The 20,227-nt window shown below is 37.5% G+C and overlaps 1 long non-coding RNA gene across 1 annotated transcript; it reads left to right on the top strand.

Moving 5' to 3' along the window:
• Positions 1 to 7,491: 7,491 nt before the first annotated feature.
• Positions 7,492 to 12,212, top strand: LOC122333960. Its single transcript, XR_006248695.1, has 3 exons — positions 7,492 to 7,575; positions 7,737 to 7,933; positions 10,972 to 12,212. It is a non-coding gene; the product is annotated as an uncharacterized LOC122333960 (long non-coding RNA).
• Positions 12,213 to 20,227: the final 8,015 nt, after the last annotated feature.

The raw sequence follows: 20,227 nt of genomic DNA, 5'->3' as shown, positions 1-20,227 counted from the left end.
CCTGACTAATCCTCTGTGCTGCTTTGCTCAGGATGAGCCAGGTGGTGCTTATTCAATGACACAGGATATGTCAGGAGTCGGCCGCGCATACATCAGCCGGCATCAGTTTAACGGGCTTCCTCAACCCCAGACGCCATTGAAGTGGAGTCATTGTATCTCCAAGACAGCTCTTTACTGACCGATCCAAAAATGTTGGCTGGCAAACTGTACCTTTCTTTTCAAGTAAAGGCCCTGATATACCCAAAAAAAGAAGTGAAAACTTGAGGGGTGGTATACTGTTAGCTAACATCTCAACTCCATCATGCATCCAGATGCATTGCAACTTCTGCTGTAAAGCAGCTCTCGTGTGAACCCATTGTGAGTTCTGGGCTTCTAACCTTGATGGTCCGAACAGAAAAAAATTATCTGAGAAGATTTCCACATCAGAGTAGGTGGAGCTGAAGAGGAGTCTCTTTAAGGCAAGTCATTTCACTTGGCAGCCATCTTTCAGGCAGCTATTTCAGTCATGTAAGTACAGCTCCTATCTCTTTGAATAGGGAAACATCAGATTCGCCAAAGCTGTTTACCAAGAATACAATTCAATTTCATATTTGAAATCACAGGTGAAAGCTGTCAAAAAACTAAGTTTATAAAAATAAAAAGCTTATTTTATCAGCCCTGACCAGCCAATGTGCAACGAGGAGCGCCTTCATGATGGACAAACTCTGTAAAAAAGATTGACTGAATTAACTTAGCTGAAACATTTTCAGTGTAACTAAATATAAAAATGTTTGCAGGGTCACGCTGGGGTTAAGTTCTGCAGTTGTTTGCTGCCACTATAACAGCAATAAACTTTTAGCTCACAGCAAAATGAGAATTTTGTCATTAATTACTCAACTTAATGTCGTTCCAAACCCAAAAGACCTTCGTTCTATTTTTGATCGTAGTACCATCTGACCCTCCATAGACAGCAACACAGCAGAAATGTTCCCAGGTACAAAAAAACATAGTAAATACATCATTAAAACAGGATGTGACATCGCTGGCTCAACTTCAGTTTTGTGATGTTACGAGAATACTTTTTGCACAAGGAAAACAAAAATAACATAATTTACTCAGCCGTTCTTCATCCTGTCTTCCGTCATTTTAGCAACATTTTAAAAATGTTTCACGTTCATGAGCATGTTTTTCCCCTAATTGTAAACAATGCTGATTTAATCAAATATGAGTGATTACGTCAAATAAGTGTGAGCATGAGCTGTGAAACTCAAAATGGTGGATTTCACCAAAAATATTGTAATATGTGTTCCGAAGATAAACAGAGGTCTTACGGGTTTGGAATGACATGAGGGTGAGCAATTAATGAGAGATTTGTACCCTTTAAAGAATTCCTGTAAGGTACTTCTTTTTCCACCAGCAGGTCTGTCCTTGTCTAGTGCTGTATGAATATTCTACTGTATGTCAAACACAGGAGAAAACAAGCTTTTGTGTCTAAGTTAAAATATTCTGTGTGAAATCATAAAATAATATGTTAAAATAATAGGTGCTCTTATTATCTTGTGATCTTCACTCCAGTCGGCAGCTGTATATAGCATATGTGCCCTCATCATCTATTTTCAATGCTGCTAACCTCGCTTTATGTCATTTAACCACTCGTTAAACTATGCCAGATAAGTTACAACTAATACAAGTAATACAACTATAACACCATGTGCTTTTTACAACCATTTTCATGGAGCTTCTAACAGACGCTACAGTGATGTGATGACTTTACCAATTAGCCATTGGTTGTTTTATTTAGAAGCCAGGACATCCTCTACAGTTTTGTGCATTGTACTTTCTCCCATTCATAAATAAGTAATATGAGTGCAGCATATTTGTATAACTTAAATCTATACTACTGTGTAATTTCTCCCGACTGCTTTTCCAGCTGGAGCGAACTTATACAGATAGTTTGTTTTGGCACTTGTTTAGAACTTCTGAAGCCAGCTCCAAACTCTGTTTTGGCCTGATTTAGTTTCACAAGTTCACACTTACACATAAACACTTGAGCATTTTTGGTGTGTTTTCCAAGGAGAGGGCTCCAAGCTTGGAATATAGCCCTGAACATAGAGAACTCTCCTGTATATCCAAGCTGGGATACAATAGTTAGGAGAGATGAGTTGGGATGCCTGAAAAACAGAGGTAAGCTGGCTGTACATACATTTACTATCATCCTAATTAAAATGATTATTTGAAAGTACTCCACCTCCACGTGCTAAAATCGTGCAGAGTGTAATATTTAGGAAGATCTGTGTAAAGAAATATCATTTATATGTAACTATGCTTTCAGAGGTGTACAAAGACCTTACAAATTGAACTGTTATGTTTTTAATAATTCAGAATAAGCTATTTATATCTAAACACACAATGGGTCCATTTTAAGTCATCAGAATAATGGCGCTCCCCACAGTCCAAAATATGTAAACGATGTGATTTTTTTTTAATAACATAAACCTTTCATTACGCATCACAAAACAAGAACATCTGATAAGACAATATTTAGAACCACCAAGATAACCTAGGATTGCCAGTAGGGGAGAAATCAAAATCAGCCTGATTATCTTGTGGTGTGTACGCAGGCTAAGCCTTCTATACACTGTACCATTTTAGAAATTGTACAAAAAGAGAATGATGAATCAAACTTTAGTAGTTTTTATGTATGTCGAAAGAAAGTGGAAGCAACCAAAGAGGAAGGCATAAGAGCTCGAGGTAATCGGTTTTTATGTTAGCACTATGTTGCATTGATTTCATGTTGCATTTTTATTGGTTGGTCAGTAAATGTGGGTTGTAACATCAAACACAGTGTGAGGTGATTACGCTGTAATTCTGACACTGTCACGAAATGATATATTTGGTTGCAAGTTTGTGACAATGGCCATCTTTGAACCATCAAGAAGCATCATCGGAGTCTTACAGTGAGGGCACTGATTAGGAGCAATGATCACTAAAAACAATGCCACGGTGATGCTTCATGATGCAAGTCTTTTGTCCGGGATAGGCAAAAATTGTGCAGTGTTTGGGCCTTAAAATGATGTAAGTTGAATTTGAACTCATGTTGCCAACACATTATTACCATTGCCTGTCAGATCTTTTATGATATAACTATTTAGATGCCGTTATTTGCTGTTATTACTACACTTTAAAAATATTAAACCATTAAATGCTTAATTGTAAAATATATAATATATATGTATAAAATAAAATGAAATTAAAAATAAGATTCACAGTTGTTGTAAAAAATATTGTAAATGTTTTTGAACCCAGTAAGGATTTATATGTTTATTTGTATGGTCTTAGAGCTGGTCTACACATTACTTACATAAGCACCGAGGCTTAACGTGCATAAAATGTGCGCAAACCACTATGCCACGACTCCAAACTCATACATTCACACTGAGAAAATCAAAATTGCATTTCTCCTTGCATATTTCAACTTCTGTTCAATTTGCTTCCTCCTTCATCTTCTCTGAATCTGCATTCAGCAAAAGAGATAAAGCCAAGACGCGAATGGACACAGGATTCATGGCGACGGCATCTGAAATACCACCCGAAACCATCATTGGTATTCCAGAGGGACTGAAAATGGTTTTCTGCAGTCCATCCCTGGTGGTCTCTCGAATGTTTCATTTTTTTCCCTCCCTTTTCTATTCTTCATTCTATCAGTTTGAGAGCAGGGTAGGCGGGGAGGAAGTGTGCTTAAAGGGAAATCCTCTCTGCTTTGTGGCAGAAGTCACAGACTCAGGCTGGCTGACGGAATGACAGGACAAAGCAGATATCCAGAGCGTGTCCTTTACCACGGCAATTGCGGCAACTTCGCGTGCTCCGTGTCATCGCATTTGCGAGTGCAGCGTGGTGTGACAGTAGAAAGATGAGTGTCTGAGGTGTCTACCTTTTTTTTTCCAATCATACACTAGATAGGGTGAATACAAAGCTCTGCAGAGTCTGAAATCCAGACAGAGTGAAACTACCAAATTTGAGCTTGGGAGAGCAGAAGGTAATGTTTTCCCCCCCAAAGACTCTGAGGCTAACTTATCTCAGCCAAGAAAATTGATAGAACCCAGACCGCCCCCCACCGCTACCAGTGATTTCTTCTAAAGTTGTCTAAACTCAGCAAGACTTTATTACAATGAGCAGTGGGCACTCGTTTGGTCTTGAAGGCCAATGTGTGAACTGCAATGTAGCTGATACACTTTTTGGCAGGCCACTTTGGGTTTGAGCAAGTGTGGAGTGCTGATAACAGGCATAGTAGCTGCCAATCGCAGATTGTCCGATTAATCCAGATGAAAAGGGAACTATGGATGCTAGTGGATGGTGTAGAGCGAGGCCTCAATCGGTTGGAGGCGGTAGTCTAAGCCTCCAATCTCAACTGGTGGGCTGTGATAGCGACAACAGTGATAAACAGTGCTACATGCTAATAATTCGAATAAATAGTATACAAATCAAATGTGAACGATAACAAGCCACAAGTGTCCCACTGATTTGCACATGCAGGCGATTTTGGCTGTTGTGCCTCCTGAAGCAAAACCAGCTGACACCCAGCCACTGGTGTAATGTGTAATTCGAATGTTCCTCATCAATTATACAAGTCCAATGGCCATTCAATTACTTCAACGTGTGGTTAGCGTACCTAAAAACACGTCATGTTCTGTCAAGGTAGTTAGACTACTTCTACTGAAATTTTAATTCACACCCCCCCGTCCACCCACTACCTGTTTTTCCCATCTTTATGCCTGTTCATGAAGCCCATTCGTTTACTTATAGCGAATGATCTCCACAGCTTAATAAGATCTGACTCCTGTTGACGTAAAAGTTTAGAGTTTATGCAAATACAGCTGGCATGGACAGGAAGCGCAGGAGGTGCATCTTCCCTCAGAAGGATCCGCAACCTTGTGTTTCCACAATATGTTTTTAAACCGTCATCAGCTCCTTGCCACAAGTCTAGTTACAGCTTCAAACAGGAAGGAAAGAATTAAACTAGTGTCGCAGATGAAAAATAATGTTATTCCCAGCTGGTTTGTTCTGGTTTAGTCTCAGTTTCCGATGGCACACCACCCACAATGCATTCACTGATCGGTGTACATGCAAAAATCTCCTCCAAGAACCAGAACTCGATCAGCGTTGAGTAATGAGCATTCCTAAAATTTCAAACAGTCTTACTGTAGTAATAGTAACTGGTTCTTAGACGAGAATGTAAAAGTTTTATATTAATCTAGGCTTCCTTTTTCAAAAAGCAGTACATCAATACACTGAGGGAAAACTGCAACTTGTTAAAGATTTTTAAAAGAAGATGGGTCGATAAAATAAACACTTTTGAGATTGAAATATCCTTTGAATTTGGAAACTGCATTGTTAGTGGCTTAGGTTTGAGGTACTCTGCTGTAGTAGCAAGACAGCATATTTCATTTTGTATACTTTAATATTTTTTTGTGAAATAACAAGGATGTATATCTTTTGAATGAATACACTGCTTTGTGTATAAGCCAACACAAAACCTGGCTTACCAGAGGGTCTCTTCCTGTCTGAAGCCCTAAGCAGAATTTCATTCGAGGGCCCCTCAGTGCCGCTAACATGACTGGTTATAGTCCGTCTTTTCACACAAATCTAACACCCATGAGCATTTTTTTTGTTGCAGTATTGCTTATCATAATATTGTTTACCTGGTATGTTTTTAATCTTCAGGCATTTTTGCAAACTAACTAGTCTGGTCAGGTGTTAATTTGCACTTAACAGTCAAAGTCCCAACGGATTAAATGGCTTACTTAATGTGATGTACTGAAAAGTAGCCAAATAAACCAGCAGACAATGCATTTAAAGAACATAAATATGAATTGAAGTTATCACTTTTATTGCAAGTTATATGTTTTTATAATAAATGTAAAACAGCAGAGAGCATCTGTAAAACAACAACTCTTGATCTATATCTAGCTAATTGAGGCATAATGATATTGGTATAAAATAGCTCTCAAAAGGAAGGCTAAGGTAAACAACGTTAAGCTGTTATCAGTTTATGAAACAGAAGCTTATATAGTTAATATACACAGGAAAATTGCTTTTACGCAGAAGACAAAAACCCAAGGAAAATCATATATTATAATAAAAATGTCAAATTGCTGATGTTTTGGTGTTCAAACATAAACTTCGCTAAAACAAAAAGATGCCCTGCCTAGGCTATGCCTATTAACTGAGGTCTGATCAGGGGCACTTTTTTACCAAATACAACTATTGTCGCAAGTTCTGTCGCTACCAATAGAGTTCAATGAAAATAATGAGAACGACCATAGTCAATTAACGATGGCCCTGCCACAAAACCGCCATCTTGATTTTGTCCTCGCGATCAATTTAACCCTTTATTATTATATAATTATTTAATATTGCTTTCGTATAATTAGCATTGCCCATCGACATAATATATCACAAATTAAATCATTTAATGTAGGCTACTCTTGGGGGCCCTCTGGTGGCCAAGGGGTCCTAAGCAGCCGCTAAGTTGACTTAAAATACATTTACATGGCACCTCAAACTCTTGGATGGTTATTTATTCACAGCGGAGAAGCTAGTTCAGAGATCCTATGAACCAGAGGTTGCACTGCTCACAAGGTCAATCACATGATTGTCTGCTGTAAATAAAATATATCATATACTTGGATTAAGAATAAATTATTTTAATAATATGTGTTTATTATTTGATTAATTTAATCGATTGTTAAAAAATGCAAAAAATAGTCTATAGCTATATTTGAAATCTTTTATCCCTGAAAATGATGGATGTCATTAAAAATGTGGAGAAAAGATTAAATAAGTTAATGCAGCCTCTTACATAAGGTAAACACACAGCTGCTAGTTTTATATTTTTATGTATATAATCGCAGGTTTACATAATACAAAATTTCAAATTGTATGTTGCTGCTATAATAACTCATTCAACCAAATTATTTTTTTTTTTCTATGTTCTCATGAAATTACGAAATATTGTTCTATCAAATATTTCAGTGTATATATTTTTTGGCCCCCGTAACAAATTATAGTAAATTGAAATGAAGTTCAACAGTTTAAACACTGAATTTAATCAATTTCATTTTGTAAACAGATATGTGGATTCAGACAGCAGTTAAATTACCACACAACCTTGGTGTTTGTCAAAAACAGTAGGTAATACAGCCAGGGATTCTTAAGTGGGTGGTGAGAGAAAAACATTGGCATTGGCATTGAGATTAGTTTGAGTGTGTGCTGGATGGTGTACCAACATTTTTACCAGGTGTTCAAGCAAGACCCAAAATGCAATATATGCTAGCACGTAGTTACATTGTTCTTTTCGTTATAGATCAGGGTTGTCCAATCCTGCTCCTAAAGGACCAACACCCTGCAGATTTTAATGCCAACCTTTTCCAGCACACCTGCCTGCAAGTTTCTAGTAATCCTGGAAACCTTGATGAGCTGGTTCAGGTGTGTTTAATTAGGGTTGGAGCTAAACTCTTCAGGACAATAGCCCTTCAGGACCAGAGCTGTACAATAAACTAGAGAGAGGCCTTGGCAAGTCTTGCACTTAGACATAAGGTAAGGCATACAAACAAACATATTCAGGGTTGAGCTGGAATAAAGCCCGAGCTCTGAGAGCATTCATTATCGGACAAAGCGAATGGTGCTTTAATGAGATTACTCCTGCAGACTACGCTCCAGAGACAAAGCAATCTCTGCATCGGTTGTCTTGTTTACAGCTAATGGTAACATTTCACAGCCCCTTCAGACGGACAGCTCCAGTGCATTATTGCAGTAATCGATCAGGGCCTCGGCACACGCATGAAAGGCTCATTCATCGCTCCCGGACCACCCGCTTTCGCTCACACGTCACAACAACCCACCTCTCAGCGTTTAAAGAACTGAAAAACAAGCCTGTCCATGCTGGGCGAACACGGTACGTATCATTTTCTTCTCACCTCGGGAGTGACGGTTTGACAGCTGTCTGTCGATTTGATGTCAGGGGCAGCCTCTGATACTGCGCTGTCGGGATCTCGGTGGCGGCCCCCGTCAGGCCTGCCAGGGGTCGTTGTGGTCAGGTGAAAGTGTGCCATGGAAAGGTTAGGCCCGGAGCAACACTCTCATTTTGATTAATGGACCTCTCTGTACCCCTGAGTGAGCAATTATCAGAGGATCGGCACACTCGTTCATCACTGTAACTGAAAAGCGGCACGGCCCGTGCTGCGAAAACCCTACCCAACCAGCAGCACTGCTTCTTACAACACCACCTCACCGGTTCAAGCCAAAAGAAGATCCTGCCCGGCTGAGGAGGAAGAGGGGAGTTTAGTGGAGTGGAAAGCAGAGTAGATAAGGTTTCCCTCGAGGAATAACTCGGCAGCCTCTTGGATTTGCTCTCTGGCTGCGGCGTGGGCTAATAATCAAGCCTCCTGCTTTCATCTGCACTGGCAAACGCGGTGGTCCACACCTTGTTTCAGAATACCCAAACGCAAATGATGCAACAGCCCATTAGCACAATGTGCTTCCCGACACGCTAGGTTTGGGTTACGCCGCAGCCTACTTCGCAAATAATCGCTTTCACAGAGCGTGCAACAAAATGAGTCCGTTGTGCCAGTATGCAATGGCTGTCCTCAAGACTGTTTGGCTCCGATACTGTCACTTTGTGAAAAAGCTCATTACGTTAATCTGCTCATCTATTGAGAACATCTGGCAGATGACATGCATCTTTTACTCACTCTGCCAAACATATTGACATTAAATGCATTATTACATTAGAAGTCAGCAATCAAATCCGCACTGACACATGATCAATATGTAATTTGCAGATGTATTATTCCTCTGTCCGAGTAACACATCACTGATGAACCCGTTTGAATAGGTTCACTTAGGCGGACATCGGTAATTCATTCAGACTTATCCATTGTCTCATAGCAGTAGTTCAATCTGATTGGCTGATTTTCTTCTGGGAGTAAATGCACTTTTTTTCAATATTTGTCCATCTGGAAATAAAGACATGTTTATAAAGTGCTGGTTTGATGCATTCCATTAATCAATGGATTTGCCTTGGGTATCTTTTTAGTTTTGTTTTGAAGCTTCATAACAAAACTAGCTAGCTATCCATTGCACAAAGGTGTATTCTGTATTGCTTATTTGTAAAATATGATTGATCAGCCTTGCCTTTGAATCAGGAAACTATCAAATGTAACACTCATTAACAATGATTTCTTTCGTATTTGCCATTTTGAATATGTTTTCATTTTCCTGAGCTCAGAGGACGTGATCAAGTTTCAGCATCTAGCTGATCTCAGCGTATACAACAAGACAAATGAGACTGCTCCTCTTAAACAACACACCATAAACAATACAAATCACCTATAAAAACGTTATCGCTTTTTTTAAATGATGATTGGATGGTAAGAAAAAAATACATGTTGCACAATTTCGCTTAATTATTTGTGAGAATCCGTTTTCATTACTGTCCCTCTTTACCTTAACATGCTTTAAAAAACGCTATAGTAGTTTCAGGGAAAGTTTGATGGATTATGATCATGCATCATCGCACTAATATGAACTAACTTGGCGTATGGCAAAATCATATGACTGTTAGAGTCTGCATTTTTCCTGAATGTTGAACTGGCTCTGCTTTAGCACAGACATGAGATGCATAGGGTAGCCTTTACATGGTTTTACATGGTTTCTAGCTGGAACAAACAAGTCATTTAAATTATACACTGCTCCTCATTTTCGCAGTCCCTGTAAGCACAGACACCGTAATATTTTCAGCTGGAAAAAAAAATCGAATGAACAAGGCTTGATAAATGTAATGACTTAGATGATTAATTTGAAGAGGATGAAAATTAATTACTCACTACCTCCTAGTGGAGCATTCTCAGAAATATAGTTTTATTAGTAAACCTCCTCAGCCTGTTGGAACGAAGCATGCCATCATCATTTCTAATCCCCAGACCCGATGATTTACCTGCTATTTACCTCTAACTATTAGTCAATTACTACACTGTCTTGTGGACCAGACCTCTGAGTTAATGGGTTTGGAGGAAGGCCAGGGTGTGATTTCTTTTCAACACAGTCTAATGGGCTGTCTTGCGATGCATTTTTAATGCGCCACATTGAGTGCAAACCTCCTTTGCCAGCTATTGGGGTATTTTTCTCACATTGATTTTGTCTTCTCTTTTTCCCGCCACACTGATTTTGTCGCACTGAATATGCATGCTAATGCCTGCCCTTGATTTTCATAAGCTGTTGTTAAGACAGGTGCTTCCCTAAAGACACGTTCGTTGGAAGACTGTAATGCAACGTAGGATAGTACCGCACGGTCGCTCGTTTTAGTTACAATATGCAGTTTTAGAGATGAGAGCTGCCCTCAAAACCACAGAGGTGTCGAAAAATTAAAAAATTAAAATTATTAATTGATTTGCATGACCAGAAGTCATTTATTTTCAGCGGAGTTGGCAATTTCTGACATCGATTTGTATTTCCATTCTCAACCGTTTGATGGCCAATTGCGCAGTCCTCAAATACCATTACACACAAGCGGTGTGAACGTCCACTATAACCAATAATACAGAACTCAGCGACCTCCAGCGATAAAATGACTGGGTTCATGAATGTGTATTGCATTTGCATTTAAATGATTTTAATCATTTAGTGTTTTAGCTTCAATACTAATGGCGGTTTTTCACAGACACAGTTAACACAAGGTCGTTTTGTCGGGAATGTAATACACTTACAAAGTGCGGTATAAAAAGCTGCCTATAATGGCTTTCCTGACATCTTATTGCTTTTTAGGAGTGGAGTGAAACAGTTGAGTAAAGATCTGTATTTTGAATCTACATATTGCTTTCATGTCCTCTCTTTCATCTCCGTCTCATTCCCTTTCCTCTCTCTCTCTTTCTCTTCACTCACTGGTTTGTCTCCATCCGTTGCTCACATCTTTATTTCATTCCAATTTTCACCCAGCACGATGGAAATGGAGTGGGAGGGCTGGGGAGCTGGATAAGATGGAAGTGGCTGAGAGGAGACAAAAATAAAACCCAATTTCAACAATAGCTCAAACCCCTGCCTCGGTGTCTACAGGAGGACGAACCAGCACACCATCAGCAAGTCCAGGAATTTTGTCTTCCGCTGTAGGGAGTTTTTTTAAGCTCTATTTTTCACAGGCGTCCTTGAAAATAAGGCAAGGAAACAATGACTGCGGTGACTAAACAGTTGTGGCACTTTTGCAAGCCGTATTTCAGTGAAAAAAAAGAGTCTTATTCACTAACCACCTGAAACCTGCTGTCACTAACCAATAATTTTGTCCCTTTTCTTTTTCTTCTTTTTTTTTGAGGCAACAGTGAAGCTGGCACTTACAATGGAAATAAATGTGGTTGGTTTGTAGAAGGTTTGAATACAGAAATGCGAAGCTTATAATTGTATACAATTACTTACATATTATAATTATCAAAAGTTGTGTATTATTTTAGCTGTAAAGTTGTTTTTGTCAATTTCATGGTCAACAAAGAGTTGTAAAATGAAGTATAATTTTACATAAAAATGCTGGAAACTTTATTATTTTATTATTATTTATAATTTTGCCACACTAAAACCATGTTAATGGACATTTTGATTAAGTATTGTGACGTTTATAATTGAAATAGATTTTTTTGCTATTTATCGACTGGCCCATTCATTTCTATGTGGAGCTTATAATTTGTGAAATTTGTTCACCCAAAATTGAAAATTACCCCATATTTTACCCACTCCAAAGCCATCCTAGGTATATATGACTTTCTTCTTTCAGACGAACAGTCAGAGGTTTTAAAAAATGTATCCTGGCTGTTTCAAGCTTTAGGTAAGGTCACTATTTTGAAGCTCCCTTAAATCAGATATTTCCATCGTAAAACTAACCTATATTCCTCCAAAGAGGTTAACATGTCTTCTGAAACAGATCGATGGAAATCACTGACTTCTGACAATGGTTGTATGCACATTCGTGAGAGAGTTGAGTTACAGCTTCTTGGCTGACCTCTGACTCCACGTATGACGTAAGCTGCATTATAACTTCTTGTTAGAGTTTTTTTTGCATTAGTATTGCTCTATTCTTTCTTGTTTATTCTCTTCTGAGCTTACGTCATACTTTGTAGGTGGAGAGGTCAGCCAAGAAGCCGGAACTCAACTCTCTTGCAAAGGCGCATACAGCCATTCCCAGGAAGTCAGTTATTTAGGCAGTCATTTTACAAAAACCCATCAATCTGTTTTAGAGGACATGTTCCCCTGGAGGAATATAGGTTAGTTTTACAAGATATATATCCAAATTATGGAGCTTCAAAAACTGTGTTTGTCTAAAAGAGGAAAGTCATATACACCTATAGGATGGTTTTCATTGAATAAAAGTTGGCACTTTTTTAAATGTATTTATTCAATTGCATCTACATGTTTAGCAAAAACAGACACTGAATATATAATGTTTGATATCTAAGTGTTTTACTTCAAAACTGAAAATTTCAAAAAATCAGAATTTTTGACTGACAGGCAATCTGACCAATCAGAATGCGTGCGTTATGGCGCACTGCTTCTATCCGCCATCTTGCCTAACATCTACAGTCGGTCTTCATAGAAATCCATGTTAAAACATTGTAAAAAAACATTGACATTGACATTGAATATAAGTAAACATAAAAAATGTGCGGAGGGTCAAGCTGTTGTTCTGGTTGTCATAGCAATGGTAATAAACAAAGGAATTCCTTTAAAGTACTTGTTTCGCATTCCAGAAAAACTGTCATGTCCTGCACTGTATGCATGAATTTCGACACTGAAGTTAAATACTGTGTTTAATAATAAAATAATCTGTTAAAACGTATGCACAAAATCCTGTGAACTTCGCCCCGATCAGGAGCTGTTTATGCAGATGTGAGCTCATCTGTTTTTAATGCAGCTAACCTCATGTCATCTTCCCACTCATTAAACTGTGACAGGTCTTTACTGTAAAAAAACAGACACTGTGACACTCTGAAGTAACGAAGCTATGAGTCATGGCAACAGTAACTAAGAAGGGCGGTCTTTCCGAACGGTCAACTGGAATTGACAAAATTCAAACAATACAAAACCCTATAACGCGCACACACACACAGGTTTGTATTTGTGGTTTACGGGGACTCTCCATAGGCGTAACGGTTTTAATACAAACTGTATGTGATATTGCCCTACACCTAAACATTTCTGCAAGAAACACACCATTTAACATGTTTTTTAAGTGTTCTGAAATACGAGGACATTGGCTGTTTCTTCAATTCCCCATAAGTCACAAATAGCAACACACACACACACACACACACACACACAGGCTTTACCACCGAAACAGTATTTGTATTTTTACATTATTTATGCTGGCCCCATTCATTTCTCTTGTAAGCATTTTATTGTAACCAATATTTTATTAATGAATTAATTTAGGTTTAAGATAAGTAGGGACAAGTCAAAAAAAATAAATGTCGATTGACTTGAACTTGGTATATACTTGAAACCTGGTATATTCCCTTGATTTTTAGTGAATTTTTGTATTCCTGTATGGCGTCACTACTCGATTGCGTGTCCAACATACGAAGCCTGTCTGATGTGTATAGAACGGATGGATTAAGAGTGCTCTGTCCGTCCTGGTCAGATGGCATTACCTATCAGTGAATCAGACCTATCATCCCCTCAAATGACAGCAAATTACTGCAACGCTGTCAGGTACGAGCTCTAATCACACGCGGCTCTCGGAGGGGAATGTAATCACACCCCGGGCCTCACTGCAACTCGGCAACTGGCTTAAAAACTGCCCTCTGACATTCGTGGAAGACCTTTTCATAGAAGAGTACCATGGATTTGCCATATGATATGACATGGGAAAACCATCACAGTAATATCATGGTGTTCTTTGAAGTACTGCGTTAATACCACGGTGTATGATGACGGTATAGTACCACGGAGGCCCAAATATATTACTCGAGCCACACTTAAAACGCATGAATGTCATTCGACTACCCAGCAAAATATTAAACCAAGTGCATCTACAAACAACTGACTACGATTTTCCGAGAAGTAGCTTAAATTTTCGTATGTTTTGCAATGAGTTTAAGAGCAACTGGTGCGTTGATGATTTTTAGATTTTAACTAAGCCACTGTTGACAGAGGCGCCATGTTTTGTTTATATGCTTGGACGGCTGCTGCAGCAGAGCGCGGTTTGATTTGTTGCCATGTCCACTCATTATAAGCGTCTTTGGGCTTGTTGTTTGGACTTGGCTCATAAAGCGATCCAGCGTATGGAATTAATAGAGACAGGGATTAAAACAGACAGGTAATTTTGGAGCATAGTAGTGATACTCTGGTCCTGTTTCCAATATCGAGCAATTGGATTTATTCAGGATTATTGTTGTCTTGTTCTTGTTTTTTTGTTTTTTCTTTTTCTAGCAATTATGCCAACACAAATGAATGACGCCATGTAACTCGTTCACTGTGATATGTTGCGCAGCACGCACAGATTTCTGTTCATGTTTGGTTCAATTCCACAATCAGTGTAAATGTTGTTGTTGCTACATTTTTCAGGAGCAAATTAGAATGTGCATTAGAATTACTGAACTGTGTGTGTAGAAAACAGGCTTAAGCTCTAAAACTGAATTTAGCTGTAAATGTCCAAAGTTTTCAACGATGTATACTGTTTTATAATTCAAAACCATTTTTTTTTTTTCAAGCAAAATGTTTTGCTTGAAAAACGGTGCCTGAAGAAGGTCTGTCTTTAAAATGATTGCTACTTGGTCTGATGTTTTGTTGTATAATGCAGGAGTGTAACTAGGCCCTATGTTTTTCTCTCATAGCAATCTTATTTTCAGATTTTTTTGAAAAAGAAATCTTTTTGTTCCTTGTTTTTTATGTGTGCACTGCTGCAATTCAAATCACAATGCCATTTGCATTAGTACGGCATTAGTCAGTTTTTTTATACGTTAGTATAAACCCCTTTTTTTTATACTGAATGCTGCACGTGTAACAGAAGCCCTAAAATTAGCCTGTTCTTGAAGTTGAAGTTAGTTATTAGGTGTACCTTTTCTGTTCACAATCATTATTTAGCAACTTTTTGACAATTTTTGTTCTTTTAAGCATGCAATTGCTTCAAAATGTATGTTTGAGGCATGACTGTGGGTAACGTCTGCTCTATGACAAAACATGATATCCTAACCACAGAGCGTATTTTAGTTATAAATCAAGAAATAACGACTATGCTAAAATCCCAAAACAAAAATCCTGAGGGAGCCCGTGGTTTGAAAATGCTAATTCTTTTCCATGTTTTAGGACTATAAATTGAACCGCACAAAAAAATGATGCTGAAAAATGTAGTGCTTTTACTCTTAAAGTGATGACCCCCCCCCAGCTCTAAAAAACAAAAACATGCCCTATATTGCATTCTTTTTTTTTCTGTGGAGCGCGAATAGAGATAATTTAAGATGTTTCTGTTCTTTTTTTGTCTATAATGGAAGTCATTGGGAACCAAAACTGTTACCAACATTCTTCAAATATCTTTGTGTTCAGCAGATGAAAGAGACTCATACAGTTTTGGAACAAAGTGAGTGAGTAAATGATGACAGTTTTGTGCGAACTATCCTGCATTCAGTTTGTCTAATGGATGTGTAGCAACATTTTAGAAATCACACATACCAGAAGAACTATTTTAATTAGATACATTCATTAAGTGCACGAAAAAAACAGTGTTCACTAACTGCTACCAATTTATGACAAAAAGGAACAAAAAAGGCAATGAAAACTATTATTTACAGACAGGCATTTAATGAGTGTAACTGACAGGCAGTTCATTCGAATTGTTAATGTTCTCAGCTAAGACCAGTTCTTTCTTTCTTTCTTTCACTTTATGTATAATATACTATTAATGCCTCTGATTTTTACTTTGTATTAATCCAATATTAGTCGATAAAGCAAAATGTATTTATGCTTTATTAACTCCAAAAGAACACCTGTCACGCATAATAGTGAACAGTGATTAAAATAAATACAAAAATAAAAAGTAGCCAATTTTGAGCATTAAATAGGTTCAGAGCTTAATTTACATGGAATAATTTTGCTAGGACACAGTATAATATCTCTGTGTAACATAAATCTGGAAATATTGGCAGGTCCAGTCACGCTAGAACAAACCAGTGCCATTCATACATTTTAAGTTTAATTTCCGAATACTTTTGAGGGCACATTGTTACAGTACTGCTGCGTTTTCGAGCGCATGTATCACAAGGGCAGTTGTTTGATGTGTCATCCAGGGCTATAAGAACATAACACCATTTATAAAAGCCTTTCAGTCCAGCCTGGTAGTCACACTTCATTCATATGCACTGATTTGCCGAGACTCCATCTTGAAATCAATACCCACCACCGGCTGTGGAACTGAGTAATAATATATTAGCAATTGAAATTCATAGATCTTGTGTGTGCACTTTTTCCACTTTCCAGAGAACTCCAAAGCGTTGCTCGATACCGCCTGATTGGGAATAGACGCCGTGATTGACAGCAGAAGAATCACCTTCCATTCACCTCTGCCGGACAGAGAGAATCAAAAATCGCACCTTGAGAGTGAAGGTAAAGAATTCATTGAAGAACTTACACAACATCTGACTCGGACAATAACAAATCCAGCACAATAAAAAAAGGATTCACCAACATTTTCGCTTCTCGTTGACGATCCCGAGCACACAAAGCTAAAAAATGAGATGAAATATTATGGTGTTGCGCACGTGTTGCTCCGTCTCGTTGTTGGCTATAATCAAACGTGCCATGTAATGAGTGTTTAAAATCTTTCTGTTTCACATCCTATAAATATTACAGCAGGCGGTATGTACCGCACAAGCTAGTCCTCGCTCCATTGTGTTGTTACAGATGTGCCTTGCTGTGTTCAGCATATATAATACCATCTGTTCTTTTTGTTCTTGCTCTTTTTGTTCGAGGCTCTCGTGTGTATTTCATTCGGAGTGGTTTGTATCTGTGATTTGTTCCGTTGTTCGCCGAATATCTGCCTGTGTGTTTTGATTATGGTATTGGATTACCTTCATTACTCTGATGGATTCTGATTCCAATATTATGTTTGTGATTTGGAACACGGGCTAAAACACTGCACTTGGATCCTTCAGGCTGATTACGTCTTGTGTTGTTTCTCGTGCGTCGAAAAATGGGCCAGCGAGCGAGAGCAGCCTGAGAAAACCTGAATAATTATAAGCCCCAGAGAAATGCTTGACCTTTGATTCTTGACACACCAAATATTCAGGGTATAATTAGAGATAAAAAATTTCCGTGCAGCAACCATGTCGTCTTAATCCCAAATGCCCATCATAAATTATTCTCTCTTAATGATTAAAAAATATTAAAAACACATTTTCTCCCTGAGACAATTATCATCTGATTATGCTGCAAATGCCATTAAAATGACACAAAATAAAGACTCCATATTCATTTGTATTCGCTAATGTCAGATATCTTTATTATTTTACATATTCGAGTGTAGAGTTCATCTATTTTGAGCTGGATAAATATTTACTCCTTAAGGTAAAACGCTCCGGCTGTAAAGCTTTTTGTTTACGTGCCGCTATAAAACAGATGGCTTCATTTCCAGAGAAGAAGATCCTTATTTACACGCTCTCACTATACAGGTTGAATATTTTACAGTCTTAAAGCAAAACGATCCACCACAGTTTGGAAAATAATCTAGCATTGTGATTTATTAGCCCGTCTGTCTAGTGCACATCATTTAAAACATTGCTCAGCATCATAAATTAGATTCTCGCGCAAGAAGTTTTCGAAGAAGTGTTAATGATAAATGCAAAGTTGCGATTGCCGGATACATAATTAAGGTGGATGCCACGTCCAATTACGTGGCTGGCTCCGATTTATAAAATAAAAAAATAGAAAATTATGAGCTTAATTAACATTTTTCAAGTATTTTAGGTTCTGGAGGGTCTTGTTAGAGCTGCTTTGGATTGCCTAATATTTGATGAAGTTTGCATCACTGATGCTTTTTCTTTCGTGTTCAGTATTGAGCAAAGGATAATGTATAAAGCTCCGGATAAACAAAGGTGACTTGGGTTAGAGAGAAAATATTAATGTAAATATTTTCGCTATTGTCTTCCGAAATGAAATCACATACTGTGGAGGTGCAGTCACATTAGCAAAATTTTGCAGACAAAAAAAGGTCCGTTGTCAGCGTCTTTTGTCATTATTCTAGCGCAGCTCTCTCAGTATTCATTTTGTTGGACAAGGCAATGAATTCGTGTTACCAACTTCGACTGAAATCTGCCTGGGGAAATATTTTGTCCTCAAAAAATTCTTTAGAGCTTGAATCCCTATTGAAATTACCTGTCTAATTACTTATGCCAATCTAATTAAATCAAACACTTAACATACGAATGATTTTCTAAACCATTTACGAATTTATTGTGCCGCTATTTCACGAATTAGGCCCTTGGCGTATGTGAGAGACTACTAAAACAGTTGATTCTTATTAAGTATAATTATAGCATGTTGCTAAGCTCACAGGCTGTGTTTTTCAATTACATTTGTCAGTGCTGAATTAAATATACTTCGGATTTATAAGTTTAACTTCGACGTTTCCTATTTGAAATGTAAATTTTTGTCAGTTCATTCTGGGATTACCTTATCTGTGAATGATAAATGCAGTGCTGCATCCTATTTGGAACAGCGTTGGGATTGGTATTGGGGGGAAAGCTTATAAATGTTGCAGATCACTAGGTTTTGGAACAGAGCAAATGTCTTTGTTTCCTTTTTAATTTAAGAAGGCCACCCCTGGATGAGATCTGGAGTAGATGGTCCACAGGAGACTGTGTTCTGAAAAAGAAAGAAAAACAGTAAGTCGATGGCATATTTTAGCTAGGCGGCTTCACGCGATCTGAAATAACAGCGAAGATGTAATATAACGATAAATGAGCACAGAAGTGCTATGTTTACTACGATAACGAGATATAAGAAGTGGGCTTTTAAAATGTTTTTAGACTAATATAAATTCCTGTTGCTGTTCTACTTAATCATGTTTACACACACACACACACACACACACACATACACACCCTAATGTAAGATCATGAAACACGATCTTACACTTGAGACACAAACATACTATTTATTCAAAGCCTAACTAAGTCATCCTGTTATTATTTGTATAATAGTATATCATATATTTAGACAGATGGCTCACTCACAATTAATTTTGTTTTTCTAAAGTATAAAGAAAAACAGATGAAGTCATTTGAAGTTCACTTTAAGTGAGACAGCAGCAAAGTTTTTTTTTTTTTTTTTTTTTTTTTTTTTTACCATGTTATTACTATTTGTCCATTGTCCAATTTGTCTCATATGACATTTGTTTTTATTTATTTACTATTTTGAAGAGCCTCTTCAGTCAAATGACTCCTATATACTATACTAAAATTTATTTTAATTAATTAATTAATTCTGATTGACTAAAACTGCATTTATTTGATCAAAAATGCCACAAAAATATCCCGTAATATTATGACAAATTTAAATATTTTTTCTTTCTATTCGAATATTTTCAAGCATACTTTATTACTGTGATGCGAAGCAAAACTTTCAGCATCATTTTCAGTGTCACATTATTCTTCAGAAAACATTTTAATATGCTGATTTGCTGCTCAAGACGCGTTTCTTATTAATATTGGTGTGAAAGAATATTTGTATTGTGTGATACAAGATTATTTTATAAATGAAACAGAATCTTGGTTGCACTTTTACTTTCAGATGTCCTTGTTACACTATAATTACACGCTGAACAAAATTATAAATGCAACACTTTTGTTTTTGCCCAAAATATAATTATTTTTCTATGTACACAAAAGGACTATTTTTCTCAAATATTATTCACAAATCTGTCTACATAGTTTGTGAGCACCAGGAATGGCCCATGCCTTTATGGGGCCCTTAGCAGAATTTTATTCAAGGGCCCCTCAGTGTCGCCAATATGACTGGTTATTGACAAAGTTTGTTTATTCACACGAATCTAACACCCATGAGCAGTTTTGTTTGTTGTAATATTGCTTATCATACTACTGTTTACCTGGTATGTTTTTAATCTTCTGTGATTTTTTTATTGAAACTGTTGCAAACTTACAAGTCTGATCAGGAGTTAATTTGCACTTAACATTCAGAGTTCTAACGTATAAACTGGCTT

This window comes from Puntigrus tetrazona, chromosome 3, assembly GCF_018831695.1.
Source record: "Puntigrus tetrazona isolate hp1 chromosome 3, ASM1883169v1, whole genome shotgun sequence".
Lineage (NCBI taxonomy): Eukaryota > Metazoa > Chordata > Actinopteri > Cypriniformes > Cyprinidae > Puntigrus > Puntigrus tetrazona.
This window is presented reverse-complemented; position numbering and strand designations above follow the sequence as displayed.